General features: G+C 39.2%; 1 long non-coding RNA gene across 1 annotated transcript; it reads left to right on the forward strand.

Moving 5' to 3' along the window:
- The first annotated feature begins 19,089 nt into the window (after window positions 1-19,089).
- Window positions 19,090-22,428, forward strand: LOC142178467 (uncharacterized). The gene is made up of 2 exons (XR_012706614.1): window positions 19,090-20,977; window positions 22,168-22,428. It is a non-coding gene; the product is annotated as an uncharacterized LOC142178467 (long non-coding RNA).
- The last annotated feature ends 1,914 nt before the right edge of the window (window positions 22,429-24,342 follow it).

Consider the following 24,342-nt stretch of genomic DNA (forward strand, 5'->3'; position numbering starts at 1 on the left):
TTTTCCGATTTATCACTCAATAGGTATGTTATTTTAAATGTTAGTTTATTATTTATATGTTAGTTTTATATTGTATATGTTAGTTTTATTAATTTATATGTTAGTTTTATTATTTTATATGTTAGTTTTATTATTATATATTTTTGTTTATGACTCACTTCTTTTTGACTATAATAAAATTAAATAATTAATTTTCATAACTATATACGATTTAATTATTAAATATTCATATAATAATACTTAGTCCAGGATCGTTGACTAGAATTGGACAAAGTTTGTGTTTGATCTATCAGCTATTTTGACGTATTTTTGGGTATAAGAGATACTTAAATGATTAATTTCAATAACTACAGGGATACTACGCTAAAAGGCACTACATTTTACTACGCTAAAAGGGCACTACATTACAAATACGAGCACTATATTAGGCCACAAGATACCACTACAGGGAACTAAACTAACAATTTATCTATTTTTCTAGTTTTTTAGCAAATAAATAATATAAAGCGGATAATAACAAATTAATTTAGTAAAAAAATAATCACAAAAATACATATACCACAGTAAAAAGTAACTAATTAATATTTTTTTAACAACTAATAATAATTTTTCTATTTTACTAATTTTTTTAGCATACTAATACTATTGTCCGGATAAAAAATAACAAATTAGTTAAATCGCAAAACAATCACAAAACAACATAGAGCACATTAAAAATAACTAATATGCATTTTTTATATTAGTTTTAACAAAAGCTAAGTCGGAATACCTCGATTTAAGGTTTTTGGAAAGTTGAAGATTTGGTGATTTGGAGCGACTCGGCCGGTCGTTTTGAGAGTTATAGCCCCAATCCCCTATTAACTACTTTTTTCATATCTATTTATGCTATTGTGACTTGCCAGGAACTTTCATTTTGATTTTTGGAGTGTTTTGGGATACTTAGTCCCTAAATGAAGGTTTAAGCCTTAAGATTTGGACCGTAATCGGAACAGTGTAAAGACGACACCGTAATGGAGTTCTGTCATTTCCGTTAGCTTCGTTAGATGATTTTGGACTTAGAGGCGTGTCCGTATAGTGTTTTGGAGGTCCGTAGCTTATTTAGACTTGAAATGGCGAAAGTCGAATTTTTGAAAATTTGGACCAGTAGTGGAAATTTTGATATCGGGGTCGAATTCCGATTCCGGAAGTTAGAGTAGGTCCGTAATGTCGAAAATGACTTGTGTGCAAAATGTGGGGTCAATCGGACGTGGTTTGGTTTGTTTCGATATCGGTTGTCGAATTTAGAAATTTCAAATTCTTTAAGTTTGAATCGGAGGATGAATTGTTATTTTAGCATTGTTTGATGTGGTTTAAGGGCTTCACTAAGTTCGTATGGTATTTTAGGATTGATTGGTATGTTGTATTGAGGTTCCGGGGGCCTCGGGTGAGTTTCAGGTGTTTAACAGATGAAAATTTGGACTTGAGCATAATCTGAAGTTTTTTGGTTCTGGTGCTTTCGCACCTGCAGTGGGAAGTCCGCAGATGCGGCCCCGTAGAAGCGAAGAGGAGGACGTAGATGCGGGCAAGGCTGGGTTGGACTGGAAGCGTAGATGTTAGGCTAGGAGCGCATCTGCGAAACCGCAGATGCGGAAAAGGCTTGAGCGGGAAGGATCGCAGAAGCGGACAAATGTCCACAGGTGTGCACACGCAGGTGCGACTTTTTGATCGCAGAAGCGGATGCTGCATTTTAAGTGGAGTTCCGCACCTGCAATGGAAATTCCGCAGTTACGGTGACGCAGGCGCGAAGGAAGGTCCGCAGATGCTGAATAACTGGGCAGAAAAGAGAAATTTGAGGGTTTGATTCCCATTTCGATTTTGGGACTTTGAGAGCTCAGATTGGGCGATTAGTTGAGGGATATTCAGAGAAAACTTTTGGGTAACGATTTCCTAACTTGTTTTTGGTTGTATTTCATTAATCTATAGTTGTTTCCTCCATTTAATTTCAGATTTGTATTGAAAAGTTGAGAAAATGGGGGAAACATTCTTCAATCGAATTTTTGAGTTTTGATTGGGATTTAGACATCGGATTTGATTGGGATCTAATCTAATATCGCATGTCTACAGGCTTTAGCTGCTTAATTGAATTCTGTGAAGCATGCCTAGTTGATTTTCCTATTTTTCCTTGACTTGTGCTTAGTCTAATTTGTAAGATTTCGTGTTGAAATTGTCGAGTTCTATTGTTTGAGCTACATATTTACTTTGGGACTATAGAACGGTATTCCGGTAGAATCCCCCCTGCTCTGCATATTTACTTTGGGACTACGGAACTGTATTCTCGTAGATCCTCCCTTGTACTACATATTTACTTTGGGACTACGGAACGGTATTCCGGGAGATCCGCCTGCACATTTACGTTTGGGACTACGAGACGGTATATCGGGAGATCCCATGTTGTTCTCTCTGTGTACTGAGATGTTATCTTCTATGATTTCATTCTTGTTAAATTTCAGTCCTTATTTTACTATGATATTTCATTTTATCTTGTGTTATTATATATATACCTAGTAGGGCCCTGACCTGACCTTGTCACTACTCAACCGAGGTTAGGCTTGGCACTTATTGGGTACCGATTGTGGTGTACTCATGCTACTCTTCTACACATGTTTTTCGTGTGCAGATCGAGGTGCTCCTTATCAACTGCACTATCAGTGAGCCGAGATAGCTTTGGAGACTTCAAGGTATATCTGCCGCGTCCGCAGACCTCGGAGTCCCATTCTACTCTTTTCCATGTCCATTATCTTCTGTATTTTTCTTTCGTTAGACTCTGATGTATAGAGACACTAGACTTCCTTATGCAGTTTGTGATTCATGATGTTTCGGGTTTTGGGATTGTTATGTATTTTGGAACAGTTAGTTGTTAATTTTATGTTTCTATTTCATTATTCCGCATATGTTAGGCTTACCTAGTCGTAGATACTAGGTGCCGTCATGACGTCATACGGAGGGAAAATTTGGGTCGTGACAAGTTGGTATTAGAGTTCTAGGTTCGTATGTGTCGTAAGTCACAAGCCGGTTTATTAGAGTATCGCGGATCGGTACGGAGACGTCTGTACTTATCTTCGGGAGGCTATGGAACTGTTAGGAAAATTTCACTACTTTGATTACTTGTCGTGCGAAAATTGTTGACTTCAAAAATTCTAAACTTCTGTATTCTATTCTCTCACAGATGGTGAGGACACGTACAAGCGGATCTGATGAACATGCACCCGCGCCCCCTGCTAGAGCCGCGAGAGGCCGGGGTAGAGGCCGAGGACATTCACGTGCTGCCAGAGTACTCGCACGAGCTGCTAAAGAGGAGCCCCCAGTAGCTCCAGCTGGAGGGCAGATGCCTGAACCACCTGTTTCTGCACCAGCCCTCCAGGAGACTTTAGCACAGTTCCTGAGCATGTTTGGTATATTAGTTCAGGCGGGGTAGATTTCAGTTGTACTAGCTACTTCATATTATAGGGAAGGGACCCAGACTCCTGCCGCCCACACTCCAGAGCATCGAGTTCACGTTGGTCAGGTTCCATGTGTCATGACGACACAGCCTGTGGTCCCATTTCAGTAGGTGGTAGGAATCGCTCACCTGGTAGAGGACAAGCGGGTCCAGGAAAGAGAGTACAGGGAGGCGAGGAGACCTCGTAGACCGGGGAAATCCACTGGTCCTTATTTTGGAGGCAGGGTAAGGCCTGGTAGAGGTTTTGTGGGTCAGCCAGTTCATTTTACATTTCAGGCTTCGCAAAGTGTTTCAGATGTTCAAGGGTCTCAGGGTACCCGTACCGCACAATTCCCATAGCCACGTCAGCAACGAGGTTGTTTTGAGTGTGGTGACACTCGCCATGTGGTGAGGATTTTCCCCAGACTTAGGAGGGCTGCACCTCCACAGACTTCTCTGGCACATTGTGCTCTACTAGGTTCTCAGGCTATGGTAACGGCACCAACTACCACTCCACCTGCTCATCCAACTCGAGGTGGAGGTCGGGGAGGTAGAGGTCGCCCTAGAGGGGGAGGCCAAGCCAGGTATTATGCTCTTCCAGCTCGTACAGAGGCAGTTGCTTCCGACTCTGTCATTACAGGTATTGTTCCAGTCTGTCATAGAGATGCGTCGGTATTATTTGACCCATGCTCTACGTATTCATATGTGTCCTCTTATTTTGCCCCATATTTGGGCGTATCTCGAGATTCTTTGAGTTTCCCTGTTTCTATGTCTACTCCTGTGAGAGATTCTCTTATTGTGGACCGCATGTATCGATCGTGTTTGATTGTTTTTAGTGGTTTTGAAACCATAGCCGATTTATTATTGCTTAGCATGGTAGACTTTGATGTTATCTTGGGCATGGACTAGTTGTCGCCCTATTATACTATTCTTGATTGTCATGCTAAGATCGTGACGCTGGCTATGCCAGTCTTACCGTGATTAGAGTGGAAAGGTACCTTAGAGTATACTCCCAGCAGAGTTATTTCATTTCTTAAAGCTCAACGAATGGTTGAGAATTGGTATGTTGCGTATCTAGCTTATGTGAGAGATGTCAGTATTGATACTCCTATAATTGAGTCAGTTCCGGTAGTGAGGGACATCCCCGATGTGTTTCCAGCTGATCTTTCGGGCATGCCGCCCAACAGAGACATTGATTTTGGCATTGATTTATTGTCGGGCACTCAGCCCATCTCTATTCCTTCTTATCGTATGGCTCCTCTTGAGTTGAAGGAGCAGTTACAGGAGTTTCTTAATAAGGGCTTCATTCGGCCCAGTGTGTCACCTTGTGGTACTCCTGTCTTGTTTGTGAAGAAAAAGGATGGTTCCATGCGGATGTGTATTGATTACTGCCAGTTGAACAAAGCCACAGTGAAGAACATGTATTCATTGCCTCGTGTTGATGGCTTGTTTGATCAGTTATAGGGTTAGTGTTCTCCAAGATTGACTTACGTTCAGGCTATCATCAGTTAAAGATTCGGGAGCCAGATATCCCGAAGACTGCCTTCAGGACTCCGTATGTTCACTACGAGTTCCTTGTGATATCTTTTGGGCTGACCAATGCCCCAGCAATATTTATGCACTTGATGCATAGTGTGTTCCGACCCTATCTTGACTCATTCATCATTGTGTTTATTGACGACATTCTGGTGTACTCCCGGACTCGGGAGGATCATGAGCAGCACCTGAGGACTGTGCTTCATACTTTGAGAGAAAAGAAGTTGTATGCAAAATTTTCTAAGTGTGAGTTCTGGCTTGATTCAGTGGAATTCTTGGGCCACGTAGTATCTAGTGATGGGATCAAGGTAGATCCGAAGAAGGTGGAGGCAGTGCAGAGTTGGCCTAGACCATCATCAACTACAGAGATCCGCAGTTTCCTTGGTTTGTCAGGATATTACCGTCGCTTTGTAGAGGAATTTTATCTATTGTAGCACCTTTGACCAGGCTGAACCAGAAGGGTGCTCCGTTCAGGTGGACGGAAGAGTGTGAGGAGAGCTTCTAGAAGCTCAAGTCAGCTTTGACTACAACCCCAATATTGGTATTGCCTTAAGGTTCGGGGTCCTATACAGTTTATTGTGATGCGTTGCGAGTTGGCCTTGGCGCGGTGTTGATGCAGGACCGTAAGGTGATTGCCTATGCGTCCAGACAGTCAAAGGTGCATGAGAATAATTATCATGTCGATCTTGAGTTAGCAGCTATTGTTCACGCATTGAAGATTTAGCGCCATTATTTGTACGACGTTCCTTGTGAGATCTACACTGATCACCGGAGTTTGCAGCACCTATTCAAGCAAAAGGATCTTAATTTGCGTCAGCGGAGGTGGTTGGAGCTACTTAAGGATTATGACATCACTATATTATACCACCCGAAAAAAGTCCAATATAGTGGCCGATGCGTTGAGTCACCGGGTGGAGAGTTTGGGGAGTTTGGCATATCTTCCCGCAACAGAGAAACCCTTAACATTGGATGTTCAGGCTTTAGCCAACCAGTTCGTGAGATTGGATAATTCTTAGCCGAGCCGAATATTGGCTTGCGTGGTCTCTGGGTTTTCTCTTTATGACCGTATCAGGGAGCGTCAATATGATGGCCCCCATCTTCTAGTCCTTCAGGATAGGGTTCAGCGAGGCGATGCTAGAGATATGACTATTGATAATGATGGTGTGATGATGATGTAGGGCCGGATATGTGTGCCCAATGTGGATGGGCTTCGGGAGTTGATTCTTGAGGAGGCCTACAGCTCGCGGTATTCCATCCATCCGGGTGTCGCGAAGATGTACCAGGACTTGAGATAACACTATTGGTGAAGGAGAATGAAGAATGATATAGTTGGGTTTGTGGCTAGGTGTCTCAACTGTCAGCAGGTTAAGTATGAGCATTAGAGACCAGGTGGCTTGCTTTAGAGGTTAGAGTTCCCAGAGTGGAAGTGGGAGCGGATCACCATGGATTTCATAGTTGGACTCCCACAGATTTCGAGGAAGTTCAATGCTATTTTGGTGATTATGGATCGGCTGACCAAGTTAGACCATTTCATCCTAGTGATGACTACTTTCTCTTCAGAGAGGTTGGTTGGGGTTTACGTCAGAGAGATTGTCCGCCTTCATGGTGTCCCAGTTTCCATCATTTCAGACAGAGGCACACAGTTTACATCACGGTTCGGAGAGCTGTACAGCAGGAGTTGGGCACTAGGGTGGAGTTGAGCACAACATTTCACCCTCAGACGGACGGACAGTCCGAGAGCACTATTCAGATTCTAGAGGATATGCTCTGTGCTTGTGTGATGGAGTTTGAAGGGTCATGGGACCAGTTCTTGCTACTTGTAGCGTTTGCCTACAACAACAGTTATTAGTCCATAATTCAGATGGAACCGTATGAGGCTCTATATGGTAGCTGTGTCGGTCCTCCGTGGGTTGGTTCGAGCCGGGTGAGGCTAGATTATTGGGTACATATTTGGTTCAGGATACCTTGGAGAAGGTTAAGGTGATTCAGGATAGGCTTCGCACGGCCCAGTCCATACAGAAGAGTTACGCGGACCGAAAGGCTCGCGATGTTGCATTCATGGTTGGAGAGCGGGTCTTGCTCTCGGTTTTGCCTATGAAGGGCGTAATGAGGTTCAGGAAGAAGGGCAAGCTGAGCCCAAATTTTATTGGTCCCTTTGAGGTGGTGCGGCGAGTTGGGAAAGTTGCTTATGAGCTTGCCTTACCTCCCAGCCTAGCAGGAGTTCATCCGGTATTTCATGTTTCGATGCTCCGGAAGTATCACGACAATCAGTCCCATGTGCTGGATTTTAGCTTAGTCCAGTTGGACAAGGAGCTATCCTATGTTGAGGAGCCAGTGACTATTTTAGACAGGCAGGTCAGATAGCCAAGGTCGAAGAACATTGCTTCAGTAAAGGTTAAGTGGAGGGGTCAGCCGGCCGAGGAGGCAACTTGGGAGACCGAGCATGTTATGCGCAGTCGTTACCCTCACCTTTTCACCTCTTTAGGTATGCCTCTATGCTCGTTCGAGGATAAATGATTGTTTTTAGAGGGGAAGGATGTAACAACCAGGCTGGTCGTTTTGAGGGTTATAGCCTCGATCCCCTATTAACTGCTTTTTTCATATCTATTTCTGCTATTGTGACTTGCGGGGAGATTTCATTTTGGTTTATGGAGTATTTTGGGACACTTAGTCCCTAAATAGAGGTTTAAGCCTTAAGATTTGGACCGTAGTCGGAACGGTGTGAAGAAGACTCCGCTGTTAGCTTCGTTAGGTGATTTTGGACTTAGGGGCGTGTCAGGATAATGTTTTGGAGGTCTGTTGCTTATTTAGGTTTGAAATGACGAAAGTCAAATTTTTGGTGATTTGGACCGGTAGTGGAAATTTTGATTTCGGGGTCGGATTCCGATTCCGAAAGTTAAAGTAGGTCCGTAATATCGAATATGACTTGTGTGCAAAATTTGGAGACAATCGGTCGTGGTTTGGTTGGTTTCGGTATCGGTTGTCGAATTTAGAAATTTCAAATTCTTTAAGTTTAAATCGGAGGATGAATTATTATTTTAGCGTTGTTTGATATGGTTTGAGGGCTCGACTAAGTTTGTATGGTTCTTTAAGATTGGTTGGTATGTTTGGTTGAGGTTCCGGGGGCCTCAGGGGAGTTTCGGGTGTTTAACGGATGAAAATTTGGACTTGAGCATAATCTGAAGTTTTCTGGTTCTGGTGTTTTCACACCTGCGGTGGGAAGTCCGCAGGTGAGGCCCCGTAGAAGCAAAGAGGAGGACGCACATGCTGGCAAGGCTGGATTGGACTGGAAGTGTAGATATGAGGCTAGGAGCGCATCTGCGAAATCGCAGATGCGGAAGGGTAGGCGCAGATGCGGAAAAGGCCTAAGTGGGAAGGATCGCAGAAGCGAACAAATGTCCGCAAGTGCGACCTTTTGATCGCAAAAGCGGACGCTGAGTTTTAAGTGGTGTTCCACAGGTGCGGTGACGCATGTGCGAATGAAGGTCCGCAGATGCTGAATAACTGGGCAGAAAAGAGAAATTTGAGGGTTTGATTCCCATTTCGATTTTGGAACTTTGAGAACTCGGATTGGGAGATTAGTTTAGGGATTTTCAAATAAAACTTTTGGGTAACGATTCCCTAACTTGTTTTTTGTTGTATTTCATAAATCTATAGTTGTTTCCTCCATTTAATTTCAGATTTGGATTGAAAAGTTGGGAAAATGGGGGAAAAATCCTTCAACCGAATTTCTGAGTTTTGATTGGGATTTAGACATCGGATTTGGATAATTTTGGTACGAGTGAACTCGTGAGTGAATGGGTGTTCATATTTTGTGACTTTTACCCGATTATGAGACGTGGGCCTGGGTCAACCTTTTAGGACGAATTTCAGAATTTTTATTAAAATTTTGATTTCATTAATTAGATTAGTTTATTATAGTTGTATTTATGATATGTAATTATTTTTTTCTAGATTTGGGCTATTCGGAGTCGGATATTCGTGGAAAAGGCATTGTTACCGATTGATTGAGCTTGGTTCGAGGTAAGTGGCTTGCCTAATCTTGTGTGGAGGAAATCCCCTTAGGATTTGGTATTGTTTGATATGTGAGTGCCATGTACGCGAGGTGATGAATACGTACACGGGCTAATTGTTGTAAAACCCGACTTATTTTATTGAGTAGTAATCTATTCTTATTTTAAATTGAGTTATACCGTTTAAATGAGTATTAGTATGTCTTCATTCTTATTTGAACTATCCCATTATGTGTAGCTATCCTGTCTAGTCTAATATCGCATGTCAACGGGCTTTAGCTGCTTAATTGAATTCTGTGAAGCATGCCTAGTTGATTTTCCTATTTTTCCTTGACTTGTGCTTAGTCTAATTTGTAAGATTTCGTGTTGAAATTGTCGAGTTCTATTGTTTGAGCTACATATTTACTTTGGGACTATAGAACGGTATTCCGGTAGAATCCCCCCTGCTCTGCATATTTACTTTGGGACTACGGAACGGTATTCTCGTAGATCCTCCCTTGTACTACATATTTACTTTGGGACTACGGAACGGTATTCCGGGAGATCCGCCTGCACATTTACGTTTGGGACTACGAGACGGTATATCGGGAGATCCCATGTTGTTCTCTCTGTGTACTGAGATGTTATCTTCTATGATTTCATTCTTGTTAAATTTCAGTCCTTATTTTACTATGATATTTCATTTTATCTTGTGTTATTATATATATACTAGTAGGGCCCTGACCTGACCTTGTCACTACTCAACCGAGGTTAGGCTTGGCACTTATTGGGTACCGATTGTGGTGTACTCATGCTACTCTTCTACACATGTTTTTCGTGTGCAGATCGAGGTGCTCCTTATCAACTGCACTATCAGTGAGCCGAGACAGCTTTGGAGACTTCAAGGTATATCTGCCGCGTCCGCAGACCTCGGAGTCCCATTCTACTCTTTTCCATGTCCATTATCTTCTATATTTTTCTTTCGTTAGACTCTGATGTATAGAGACACTAGACTTCCTTATGCAGTTTGTGATTCATGATGTTTCGGGTTTTGGGATTGTTATGTATTTTTGAACAGTTAGTTGTTAATTTTATGTTTCTATTTTATTATTCCGCATATGTTAGGCTTACCTAGTCGTAGATACTAGGTGCCATCACGATGTCATATAGAGAGAAAATTTGGATCGTGACACTATGATTCATCTATCTTTTCAACATCAACATTATAATCATCAATAATGGTAGTTTCAATAAGCACAAGAGCAGTTGGTGATATGACTTTAGATAAACAAAGCAACGGAATATGAAAAATAATAACAATGAAGTAAAACCAACTATAGTTTTCGATTAAAGTAATCTGAAACAATCAAGCAGTGAAGAAAATTTAAAACCCTAGATGAACGTCTCAAATAATATTCGACAAATTTGATCGATTAAAAAAAACGATAAAAAGGAATCCTAGATAGAAATAAGGAACAGAAGATTACGCTCAAGAATCTCAAGAAAACAGACAATTAAAAAAAACAAGAACCAGAAGGTCCAATTCTCTCTCAAAGGAGTTTCTACTCTCAAAATATGTTAGTTGCCTCAAAGAAATAAACTCTAGGCTATTAAAACACTCAATGGACAAAATAAGAAAAGTCTTGAACTTAATTCTTTAAAGAAAACTGGTCATGGACGTGCGCTGCAACACACTTGGCACTTAGGACATGAAACATGGCGTGCAGAGACTCCAGTCAGTCTGTCCTGCTCTCTGTCAAGCTGCGCTGCAACGCAACACTCAACACTCTATGGTGCTTGTTTCTCGCAATCTACAGGCCTCAAAATATAATTATTTTACATGAATCATCAAAGTGACTCTTCAAACATCTTCTAGCCAATTGTTAAAGATCACGCAACTCCCTAGCATACATTTCTTAGACATTCTTGGACTTGAAACTTGTCAACATTCCACTAGAGATCATCTGCAATGTTCTCTGCTTTGCTCGAGCTACCCATGATGATTGTATCAATTGGAGAACTGTTTTAGCATCAGGGCTTGCTAGCTAAATGAAGATCAGTCCCAACCCACTATCCAAACCAACTCTCTAAGATAGCTAGTTGACGACCTAGGTGGCCTAAGCAACGTTCATAAAAGTTGACTCTAAATAGACTATAGGTCACGGGTTCGAGCCATGGAATTAGTCAGTAATACTTGCATCAGAGTAGGCTATCTATATCACACCCCTTGGGGTGTGACCTTTCTCCTTACCATGCGTGAATACAGGATACTTCGTACGCTGGGCTGCTCTTTTACCGAGTGATTTGGGACTGGAAGTATATAATTATAGTTTTGAATTTCATGTTTAATGGCAATGATTGTTTTTATTCAGTCAACACAATTATAATTTCAAAGCAGAAAAGATATTTTTAAATCTAACTTATCCCCTTTTTGTGGAGCTTGATCTTTTTCGATCAGTTACTCCACATTTAGATTCTTCTCCATATACCACATCTATTACACGGCAGTTAGCTCTTCAATAATTAGAGAAAGAAAGTTGGAGATTAGATGATAGGAATGTAAATAAGGTGGGACGGAACGCTCCATTTTGTTTTTTGGTTAAATGAAAGTCATGTGACCGGAAATGATTTCAGCTCTACTTTCTCTTGATTATTCTTCTTTCTGTTTCTCCCTAGTCTTATTTTCTATCTTAACTATGTTATTTTTTATCTTCACCTGACCTCTTCTCCGCCGACATTGTAACGGTTCGCCGGAGCATTACGGCGGTGCCACTAACGTCTCAAAACTCACTCCATTTACTCGCCTGCTTTACTTCCACCGATTTTAATTAACAGTGAATTTGCCGTCTTTTATATTCAGTTTACCGTTGTTTTCGGATTAATCAACACAAGCTGTTCATTTGAAGACATTTTCTTTGTGGGTTTTTGGTTTATTTTCCCATGTTGTTGAGCTTCTGAGTTGGACATTTTCGCGAAACTGCAATTGTATTTGAGCTGAGATTTTCTGCCGTTGCAATAAGGACCACCGTCTCCGTCACTGAATCCGGCCGTGAAATCTGAATACCCATTTTAGCAGTGTAGATCGGCTAAGCAAATCAGAGCGTTTTTCTTCACCCTCACTCTGTCACTCTAAAGCAGAAGCCGAACTCACGATCTCTTTTGCCGGCCGGACAAAATCAATTTTATGCAGCTTCTACCCGGCGAGGACATACTATTTCCCGGTGTGTTCAGATTGCCAACAAGTTTCGTAAGTTCCGGCGACTTCCGAACAACTTTCAGGCGAGACACAACAGGACTTGCCAGTGCTCTTGAGCAGATCCGACATGCTTCAGAAAAACTTGCTCCAGGTTCTTTCGTTCTATAACTGGTACTCGTGATATCGGTATTTTTATTGTATTTTTTCTGCTCGCGGGAGTTGGTACCTCCCGTTTTCCAGTTTCCCTTTGTTGTGTGAGTTAAATTGCTGATATCTTACCTCGTACTAGTTTATTTACAATATTAGTGTGCCTGTTGTTGTAAATTATATTTTCTGGTTTGGTCTGTTGCCTTGTGTGATAGTGATTCCCCTTACTCTGCCGTAGGTAGAGTGGCTGTGGTCTGGGATGGTCGAGTGAGGTCATGTCCTCGGGGGGAACGGGGGGCGGGGCAGGAGGTAGGGCAGGGTTTAGGGGGTAGGGCGGGAGGCAATAGAGGTAAAGGGAACAAGGGTGTCTGTAAGTTGAGAATTGGGTTATGGAATGTAGGTACATTGACGGGTAAATCTATAGAGTTGGTGAAGATCCTCCAGAAGAGGAAAGTTAATATATCGTGTGTCCAGGAGACAAGGTAGGTAGGGTCGAGGGCGAGGGACGTGGACGGGTATAAACTTTGGTACTCAGGAGTCCTGAAAGGTAAGAATGGAGTGGGCATCTTGGTGGATAGGGAACTTAGAGAGTCGGTGGTTGAGGTTAGACGAGGTAATGATAGATTGATAACTATTAAGTTGGTGGTTGGAGAGTGCACCCTAAACATCGTTAGCGCCTATGCACCGCATGTGGGCCTAGATGAGGAGATTAAACGGTGCTTCTAGGAAGGGGTAGATGAGATTGTGCGTCAGGTTCCTCCTGCTAAGAAGCTATTCATAGGAAGTGATTTCAATGGGCATATTGGGTCGACCGCAGGTGGTTATGGCGAGGTGCATGGAGGCTTTGGTTTTGGGGAGAGGAACGGAGGAGATACATCGTTGTTGGACTTCGCTAAGACTTTTGGGTTAGTAATTGCGAACTCTAGCTTTCAGAAGAGGGAGGGGCATTTGGTTACTTTTCAAAATGCGGTGGCGAAGACCCAGATTGACTATCTCCTCCTCAGGAGGTGTGACATAGGGTTGTGCATGGATTGCAAGGTGATTTCGGGTGAGATACTCGCGACGCAGCATAGGCTTTTGGTGATGGACGTTGGTATTATGTTAGAGAGGAGGAAAAGGTCTACTCGAGGAAGACCGAGAATCAGGTGGGGAGCCTTAACTAAGGATAAAGCCTAAGCGTTGGAGGGGCGGTTGTCGGCTATGGGAGCTTGGAGGAGCAGTGGTGACGCAAGCATTATGTGATCAACGATAGCAGACTGTATTAGGGAAGCTGCGAGGGAGGTGTTAGGGGTCTCGACGGGCGTTTCTGGTGGGCACAAAGGAGACTGGTGGTGGAATGAAGTGGTCCAAGGTAAAGTTGAAGCAAAGAAGGCGGCGTACTTGAAGTTAGTGGGGAGCATAGGTGAGGAGGAGAGGCGAGTGTGCATGGATATGTATAAGGCAGCTAGAAAGGAGGCTAAGTTGGCGGTCACATCGGCTAAGACTGCGGCTTATGGTCATATGTACGAGGAATTGGGGGAAAAAAGTAGGGAGAAAAAGTTATTTCGGCTGACCAAGTTGAGAGAGAGGAAGGATCGGGATTTGGATCAAGTGAGATGCATCAAGGACGAAGATGGTAGAGTATTGATGGAAGATGCCCAGATTAAGAGGAGATGGCAGACTTACTTTCGTAAACTTCTGAATGAAGAAGGGGATCGGGATATTGTGCTAGGCGAATTGGAGCATTCCGAGAGTCACCGTGACTTTGGATACTGCAGGCGTATCGAGGTTGAGGAGGTCGTGGGAGCTATGCGTAAGATGAGTAGGGGCAGAGCGACCGGGCCAGATGAGATTTCGGTAGAATTTTGGAAATGTGTGGGGAGAGCAGGTTTGGAGTGGTTGACTAGGTTGTTTAATATTATTTTTAAGGGAAAAAGGATGCCGGATTAGTGGAGGTGGAGTACGGTGGTTCCATTGTATAAGAACAAAGGTGATATCCAGAGTTGTAATAATTATAGGGGTATCAAATTACTGAGTCATACCATGAAAGTGTGGGAGAGGGTGGTTGAAGCGAGGGTGAGGATGACGGTGTCTGTATCCGACAACCAGTTCGGATTCATTCCGGGTCGTTCGACTACAAAAGCTATACACCTTGTTAGAAGGTTGGTGGAACTATACAGAGAGAGGAAGAAGGATCTGCACATGGTGTTTATTGACCTAGAGAAAATGTATGACAAGGTTCCTAGAGAAATTCTCTGGAGATGCCTGGAGGCAAAAGGTGTGTCGGTTCCCTACATTATGGCGATTAAGGACATGTATGATGGGGCTAAGACTCGGGTTAGGACAGTAGCAGGAGACTCTGAGCATTTTTCTGTTGTAATGGAGCTACACCAAGGTTCTACGCTCAGTCCATTCTTATTCGCCCTGGTGATAGACGTGTTAACATACCATATTCAAGGGGATGTGCCATGGTGCATGCTATTCGCCGATGACATAGTTCTAATTGATGAGTCGTGAGCCGGTATTAACGAGAGGCTGGAGGTTTGGAGACAGGCTCTTGAGTCTAAGGGCTTCAAGCTGAGCAGGACGAAGACGAAATACCTGGAGTGTAAGTTCAGCGCTGAGCCAGGGGAAGTGGGCGTGGATGTGAGGCTTGATTCGCAGGTCATCCTGAGTAGAGGCAACTTCAAGTACCTTGGTTTGGTTATCCGGGGGGATGGGAGATCGACGAGGATGTCACACACCGTATTGGGGTAGGATGGATGAAGTTGAGGTTAGCATCTAGAGTCATGTGTGACAAGAGAGTGCCACCGATACTCAAAGGTAAGTTTTATAAAGCGGTGGTTAGACCGGCCATGATGTATGGGGCTGAGTGTTGACCTGTTAAGAACTCACATATTCAGAAGATGAAAATTACAGAAATGAGGATGTTGCGGTGGATGTGCGGGCATACTAAGATAGATAAGATTAGGAATGATGATATTCGGGAGAAGGTGCATGTGGCTCCCATTGATGACAAGATGCGGGAAGCGAGGTTTAGATGGTTCGGACATGTTCAGAGGAGAAGCCCAGATGCTCCGGTACGGAGGTGTGAGCAGTTGGTTACGGAGGGCACGAGAAGAGGTAAAGGGCGGCCTAAGAAGTATTGGGTAGAGGTGATTAGGCAGGATATGGCGAGGCTCCAGAGTTCCGAGGACATGACACTTGATAGGAAGATGTGAAGGTCGAGTATTAGGGTTGTAGGTTAGGAGGTAGTTGAGTCGTGCCTTACTTCGTAGCATGATGGGACTAGCCATGTAGTTTTTTTTTCTAAGATAACTAGTGGGAATGTTGTGGCTTACTATTTCTCTTTTGAGTGCAGGTCCTATTTACTAGCTATCGCTTTTGCTTTACATCTTTCTTCTAGATTTCATGAGGTTCCTATTTTTCTTATGACTGTTGTGGTGATACTAATATTTGCTAATATTGTCTCCCTTTACTTTGCATCTTTCTTCTGGATTTCATGGTGTTCCTATTTATCCTATGATTGTTGTTGTGATACTAATATTGTCTCCCTTTTTGCCCCTTTTGTCTTTTTATTTTTTTGAGCCGAGAGTCTTTCGAAAACAACCTCACTACTCCTTCGGGGTAGGGGTAAGGTCTGCGTACACACTACCCTCCTCAGACCCCATTAGTAAGATTTTACTGGGTTGTTGTTGTTGTTGTGAAAGTCATGTGACCACCAACTATATCCCTAATTAATGCTGATAATCAAATCATGAATAATTAGTGCCTTTTAAAGACATTTAATGTGCGTGCAGTTTTAAAAACCAGCAGATGATGTTTTCCTTGTAGTGATGCAATAGAGGATGTGTATTAAGTTTATCATCATTAAAGCTCAAGAAAATTATGTCCCTACTTGACTTAAACGAGGAGTGGATTATTGACATCTAGTGTTGGACGCCAAAACGATGATAACATTGTTTGTTTTATATGCATTTTTATTTTTTAATAATAGTTATTTGACGTGTATTTTCATTTTAATTTATTACTTATTCATGATAAGATAATTTAACTTGGTATAAATACAAAGTATAAATAAGATTTTTTCATGGGCGTGGCGTAGGCTTAGTTTGAAATAAGAAGCGGATGTCATGTTTGGTTATGAAAACTGTGATGAATTATGGAGACTTAGAGCGTGTTTAGATTGACTTATTTTAAGTATTTTTTTGGCTTTTAAGCATTTTTTTAATTTTTGTAATGTTTGACAATAATAAAAAATACTTATAAACACTTACTTTTAGATATAAAAGTACAAAAATAAGTCAAAAGCCAAAAGTTGAGTATTACCAACTTAGAACTTCAATATACACCAAGAGTATTCAAATTGTGATTAATGAATTACATGAAAATCATGTGAGACCAATATTCAAATTTCTAGGCACCAAAAAGTTAGGTAATTCTACTTATGCCTTCGTGGTCAAAGTTACTCAATTGCTGAGCTAGTGGTCTATGGAATAGTCGAGTTGTGCGCAACTCGGTCCTAATACCACCGTTTTGTGAAGAAAAAATGAACTTTAATACGAACCAAAGAGACGTTATAAATCAGTACGATAGTTTCTGGATTCCAAGGCCAAGATGTGTAAGCCTTCACTACAACAACAATAACAACAACAATTCAGTATAATCCCACTAGTGGGGTCTGGGGAGGATAGTGTGTACGCAAACCTTACCCCTACCATGAGGTAGAGAGGCTGTTTCCAATAAACCCTCGGCATCCTTCCCTCCAAGAACTCCCCACCATGCTCTTGGGGTGACTCGAACTCACAACCTCTTGGTTGGAAGTAGAGGTTGCTTACCATCAGAGCAACCCCTCTTGGCTTATGTAAGCCTTCACTAGAGGGAACCTTTTCACTTTTTGTTACATTTGAGGAACTTCAAAAATCAATTTGTCAGCTAATGGATAACTCGGCCTAGTTGGAGGCTTCGCCGACAAATGAGATATTGGGCTTAATTTGAGGCTTCTAAAAATGAGATATTGGGCCTAGTTGGGCCACTGAGTCCACCTTAAAAATCAAGAGAAATTTACCTGGAATAAAAAATTTGAAGAGTTATTTATAAGAAATAAAATCACTTTAAAAGAAAACATTACATACAATTTATTTCGACTTTTTAATTAAATTAGATACAACTTTTGATATACCTAAAATAATGGAACTTGAAATGCCACCCATCAAGAGAAATTTACCTGGAATACAAAATTTATAAGAAATACAATCACTTTTAAAAAATTATATTACATACAATTTATTACAACTTTTTAATTCAATTAGATACAACTTTTGATATCCTTAAAATATCTTATTATGGAACTCCAAAATAGGGATTATGCCACCCATCAAGAGAAATTTACCTGGAATATAAAATTTAAAGAATTATTTATATACAACCACTTTAAAAAAATTACATTACATACAATTTATTATAACTTTTAAATTAAATTAGATACTACTTTTGATATCCATAAAATATCTTATTACGGAACTTGAAAATAGGGATTATGCCAACCATGCCAACTAAAACGTAATTTCTTAAATTCAAATATCTATCTCCCAATCTGTATGTACTCCCTCCGTTCATTTTTAGTTGTCCATTTTTGAGTTTACACTCCTTTAAGAAAAAATAAATGAAGTATATATTTTATAATTTTACCCATAATGATACCAGTTCCAAAAGTCTTGAAAAATAATTGGAGAATTAATGAGTAGTTAATGATAAGGTAAAACAGGAAAAAAAAAGATTGTTTTTCTCTTGCTTTAGTATAGTGGACAAGTAAAAATAAAAATATATTTAGTATAGTGGACAAGTAAAAGAGAACAGAGAGAATAAATTATTAATTTTCCAAGTTTATATGCGTATAGTATATTTTATATATCACTATTTTTGGTGACTATCGAATTATTACCAAGGAAAGATATTTACAAGTATGCAAAAAAAAAAAAAAAAAAAACTAGAACTAGACATAAGACCCCAACTCTAGTATAAATATAGAAATTTAATTAAACTCTTTAGTTGCTTTGGTGGTGAGCACCCTCCACTTCCAACCAAGAGGTTGTGAGTTTGAGTCACCCCATAAGCAAGGTGGGGACTTCTTGGAGGGAGGAAGCCGAGGGTCTATCGGAAACAACCTCTCTATCCCAGGGTAGGGGGTAAGGTCTGCGTACATACTACCCTTCTCATACCACACTAATAAGATTATACTGGGTTGTTATTGTTGTTGTAGTTGCTTTGACAATTTTGGCTTCATAGTTTCTCGACAATGGACTTTTTGCACAATCAATCTTGCTATTTCTTTTGGTGTTCTCTTCTTCTGTTGGAATATCCTGTAATCCTCTCTTGCCACACATGATATGTTGTATAAGACATGCTCATTTTACAGATCTCTGCCAAGGAATTCCTTCCATTAGCTTGTATTCTTGCCCAGTTGATCTCCTTCCTCCCTCCATTCCATTAATATATTATGTAAAGAACTATAATATATATGTTTTTGAATAAATATGTGTTTTGAATAAATACAATATAATAGTATACTCAAATACCCATATATTATACTAGTATGTTGATATTCCATTAATCAACGGGATATTAGTTATTACATATTTAGTATACTCTCCTTTCCAAAACTTCTAACTTGCAAGGGGTTATTCATTACTATTCACTCAATATCCATATATATATTTACATATATACTAGTATCTATGAACGTGCGTTGCACGTTAATAATAACGCGTGATGATTTAAATATTTATTTATATGAAAGAACAATAAAATTTAATTAATGAGAGAAATTTTATGTATAATAATACAACAATCATCTAAATGCCAAAAAATATTATTACATTAGCATAATACATGAATTTAAAATAAAAAGACATCATCAAAGCATACACAAATGATCAATTTTGTCATGTTAGTTAGATAATTACGTATTATAGTTTAAACGTATTTAATGTGATGGTATCTTAACGAATACTTCTTTGTGGACAATATTTTTGTGTGTGTATGTTTCCTCCTAATGCTTTGGTTGCTCTGTCTTAACTAGAACTCTTATTGTCGATCTTGATATCTCTCTTGAAAGTGCAACATACAATTGTTCGTGCAAGAAAATATATTGCGGTAAATATAATCTAATATTTAGGATGTTTGTCCTTGTGCTCTATTTATTTTATTTTGCAAAATATAAACATATTAAAACTTATGTTTACACAAATTTAAAAGGATATTCCTTTGTTTCGGAAGACGAAAGTTGAATTTAGGGATACGAATATATTTAAAAGCACATTGACCAGTATCATAATTTTTGCATATATAACGTTATTGTTAAAACTTCTATATACCATCAGTGTGCTATTATATAAGCTATTCGGCGTATCTAAATTTTTCAGTAGCATGACAGGCATATTTTTTTTTTCAAAATTAACCTATATACAATAAAGATCAATTTTAACTTAGTCTATTATATATACGGTGATGTAACGACTCGACCGATCGTTTTGAGTATTTGCACTTCTCTCGGTAGTTTGAGGGTATGAGTAGCTATGTATGATGTATTATGACTTATGTGAATCGTCGGTTTTGGTTTTCAGGTTATTCCAAATCGATTTGGAAGAATGAATTTCATGGTTTAAGCTTTAAGTTGGAAGAGTTGACCAAGTTTGACTTTTTAGTATTTGACCTCAGATTGGAGTTTTGATGGTTATGTTAGGTCCGGAAGGTGATTTTGGACTCGGGCGTATGCCCGGATTTGCGTTTGGACGTTTCTAGAAGGTTTGGAAAGTTCATAAGTTTGACCGGAAGTTGACTTCGATGTTATCGGGTTTAGATTGTTGTTCTGGAAGTTGGAATAGGTTTGATATGTCATTTGGAACTTGTATGCAAAATTTAGATTCATTCTAGATTAGTTAGGCTTGAATCAGACACTTGGTTCAAAGTTTGAAGTTTATGAACTTAAGAGATTGATCTTGATCGACGATTCGTTATTTTGATGTTGTTATGCTTGATTTGAGGCCTCGAGTAGGTCCGTGTTATGTTACGAGACTTGTTGGTATGTTTGGACGGAGTCCCGAGGGGTTCGGGTGAGTTTTGGGGTGGTTTCAGACCATTTTAAGGCCATTTGTAGTTACTGGTTTTTGGCTACAAGGGTGTACATTGCGATCGCGTCAATTTGGTGGCGATAACGAAGAGAAAAATAGGAAAAATGGAGTGCTGAATTGCGATCGCAGAATCCTTCTCACGATCGCATAGAAGAAAATCTCTGATGCACTGACCCGACTTTGAAAGCTTATATCTTGCAATTTATAAGGAATTTAGAGATGATCCAAAAGTAAAATTATAACCCTTTGTGTCTAGTTTTCAGAAATTAAATTGTTTGTCATTTGAAATTGAATGGGTTGTCGGATTTTATAAGTTTTGTCGGGTTTTGAGACGCGGGCCCGAATTTGTCGTTTTGGTTGACTTTGGATTTTTGATTAAAGACTCGACCTTTATCATTTAGAATTGTTTCCTTGGGCTTTATTTGATATATTTGAGTTGCTTTTGGCTAGTTTCGATCCATTTGGAGGTCGGTATGCGAGGGATGACTTTTTTGAAGCATCGCGTGGCTTGCTCGGTATTGGATTTGGCCTGTTCGAGGTAAGTAACACTTCTAAACTTGGTGTTGAGGGTATGAGACCCTGAATTATGTGTTATGTGTTTGGTGTTGAGGTGACGCATATGCTAGGTGACGGGCGTGTGGGCGTGCACCGTGTGAATTATGACTCCGTTATTTCTGTGGTACTGTGTAGTTACCTGATCTTATCTGTAATCATAAAATCTCTACGTGCTAGATTAATTGAGTTGTAATCCATATTAGAAACCATATCTAGGCTACATACTTATCCTATTGGGACCCACTGAAGTCATTTCTGCTGTTGAGTTATTTGCTTACATTGCAATTACATACTCAATCGTACACATTCATATGCATATCATATCTCAGTCTATGTTACCATTTATTGATACATCACATCATTATTTTTTGGCTGATTTTCATGACATTGTGAGCCCGAGACACTAGAGAGATGATGACTAAGCAAGGCCGAGATCTTGATTGTGAGGATATTGATGAGATCGACACACCACATCAAGTATTATTGATTTATCTATGGGATCGGGCTGCACTCTACAACATATTTTATTGATTATGCCATGATTGACTTATTATAGCGCTTGAGCTAAAGGAGCCCCTTCGGAGTCTGTACACAACCCCAGTGAGCACAAGTACCTACTGAGTACGAGTGCCGAGTGATTTGGGAGGATTGAGTGACCGTGAGGACTGAGTGGCTGTGAGGACTGAGTGACTGTGAGGATTGAGTGATTGGGAGGACTGAGTGCATTGATATACCGAGAGTATGTATATGGTTCTATCACTATATTATATTATAGTTGGCATGCATACATTGACATGTAGGCATAGAGATATACTTTCCTCATGCCACTTGATAATGGAACATCTTACCTGTTGTTGGAAGTTTTTGGGAAGAATCATAGTTTTCAAACTTACTCATAGTTTTTTGGCGATTTCGGTAAAAGATTTGGGTTTTCACTGATATACTTGAAAAGCTGGCCTATTATTTGGAACTGTGAACGAGCTGAGCATTTTTTCTCTCAGTTACTTCTTTTATTACTTTTATTATATTGTTATGAATTGTTGTTGGCTATTAGTGTTGGACTCCGACCTTTGTTCCAGCTCGTCACTACTTTCAACATAAGGTTAGGTTTGTTACTTATTGAGTACATATTGTCGGTTTTACTCATACTACACTTCTGCACCTTGCGTGCAGATGTTGGATGCTGATGTTGCTGTGTTCGACGGGAGCTGGATTTGAAGACGTACCTGCGTTCCGGTTATAACTGCCTCTTGTTCATGGTAGCTCTAAACTTATGAAAAATCTGTTTATGTATAATTCGGACAGATGATGTATTTATTTTACACTAGCTTAGTAAACTCTAAATCTTAGAAGCTCATGATTTGTACTACTAGACCTTGGAAAATGTATAAGATTCAGATATTTTCTTTTATTTATTTGTCTCATTAAATTTCATTGGAATTGGTTTATTGTCAATTGTCTTACCTAGCGGGTTGGGTTAGGTGCCATTAAGACTAGTTGGATTTTGGATCGTGACAGACACTAACATACGTAAGAAATAATAAACTTGACAACAAACATGTATGGTAGAAGGCCATTTGGTATTAAAGTATTTAAGTATTCTTCTTGGTAGTAATTATTGATATCATTTTCTGCTGAGTCAAAAACTAAAAAATATTTTATTTTTACTATAAAATTTTTCAATCCACCTTTTATTTAGTTGATCAACATATTCATTTCTGCTAGCTAAGATATCTTTTTAATTCTATCATGTGATTTGCACAAACTGCGTTTTAATCTAATGATAGAAATATTTATCTTATTAAATGCACTACTATTACCATTGAGGTTGATAACCAAGTGTTCAGGAATAACCAAATCATCTTTTATTGGATATTCTTCTTCGTTTCCGATACGAAGCAAGAAGACACTGAATACTGAATCTGTTCTTACTTTATATATCTTGTGAGTCGAATCTTTTTCATTTGAGGCCAAAAGTATAACTTTGGCAAGCTAGCTTTTACAGTCTATGCTTTTGTCGATTTTGAAACTACTGTTAGTACTTGACAGAAATCACCTCCCAAACCATTAATTTTCCACCAAACGATTCATTAATATCCAATATATCTCTAGAACTCCGGACAATTATTTCAATCGTTTGACACTTATCCATAAGTGCTTCATCCCATATTATCAATTTTGCTTTCCTTATAAATTTAGCACCATTGCTCTGCTTTGATATATTTGTGATGGCTAATTAAGTATTTTGAAGAGGTATATCAAATCTAAAGTGTGTGGCCTCACAATAAAATCGACCACTTGCTATTATTGTTAACAATGTCATGCTTCTTGATATGATATTTGTAAGTAATGCATGACATAGAAATATTATTTTGACTCCGCCGGAGGCATCTATATAGAATAATCCCGTTATACTAGAGTCGACTCTTTATAATATAGTCTTGAAAGCTTGTTCTTGTTTAGGATTAAGCTTTAATTGTGCTTCCTCAAACACTTGTATAGCATTTTGATTCTTAATTATAAACTAACCCTTTTACTTTGTGTTCAAACCCTCTTTTTATGTAATAAATTTATGTACTCTAAGATTGTTTTTTTTAACTTGAATAAGAATTTTACTCATATGATGAATTTTAAAAATAATTGAATTGGATTTTCTTGCTAAATAATTAATTAAAAGATTTAATTATTTGATTTTAACATAAAAATAATTTATTCTATGTTGATTCAAATCTTAATATTAGTTCATCTCTTGTTTTGAATATTTAATCTTAATTATAATTTTATCCACCGTAAATTTTATTTTCAAAGAGTAAAAGATTGATATGAAATTTCACTTTTATCTTTATGTTTGTAGAATTATTAGTGGTGTTGGCTCTTACCAACCATTTTTTTCTTTCTCACACATTTATATTCTTAAATAGTTTCTTCATTGTTGTTTAATAATTGGGTAATTTTCAATATTACATGAAAAATTGATTAAAAAAATATATTTGAGTCAACAAAATAGTTTAAATATAATATTAAAATATATTATCGTGGGGTATTTTTTCCCTCAATTTTAACGTTTATGTAGTTCATTTAATATTACTTTTATTTTTCTTGGTGTTAGACATTATGGAGTGGTAATATATGCCAAAAGGATGATTCTTATAAAATTAATTTTATTAAACCTTCATACATATTTTTAATAATAATTTAATAAATAAAATTTATTAATGTTAAAATCTTAAATATTGAAAATTAGCATAGAAAGTATTGTAGTCCAAAAAATAGGTTATTGCAATTATGTTCTTTCCCTATGAGTTCTTCTGTTTAATTATTTTAGGGCTATTTTGGTATATTAATATT

This window comes from Nicotiana tabacum, chromosome 24 (assembly GCF_000715075.1).
Source record: "Nicotiana tabacum cultivar K326 chromosome 24, ASM71507v2, whole genome shotgun sequence".
NCBI classification, from domain to species: domain Eukaryota; kingdom Viridiplantae; phylum Streptophyta; class Magnoliopsida; order Solanales; family Solanaceae; genus Nicotiana; species Nicotiana tabacum.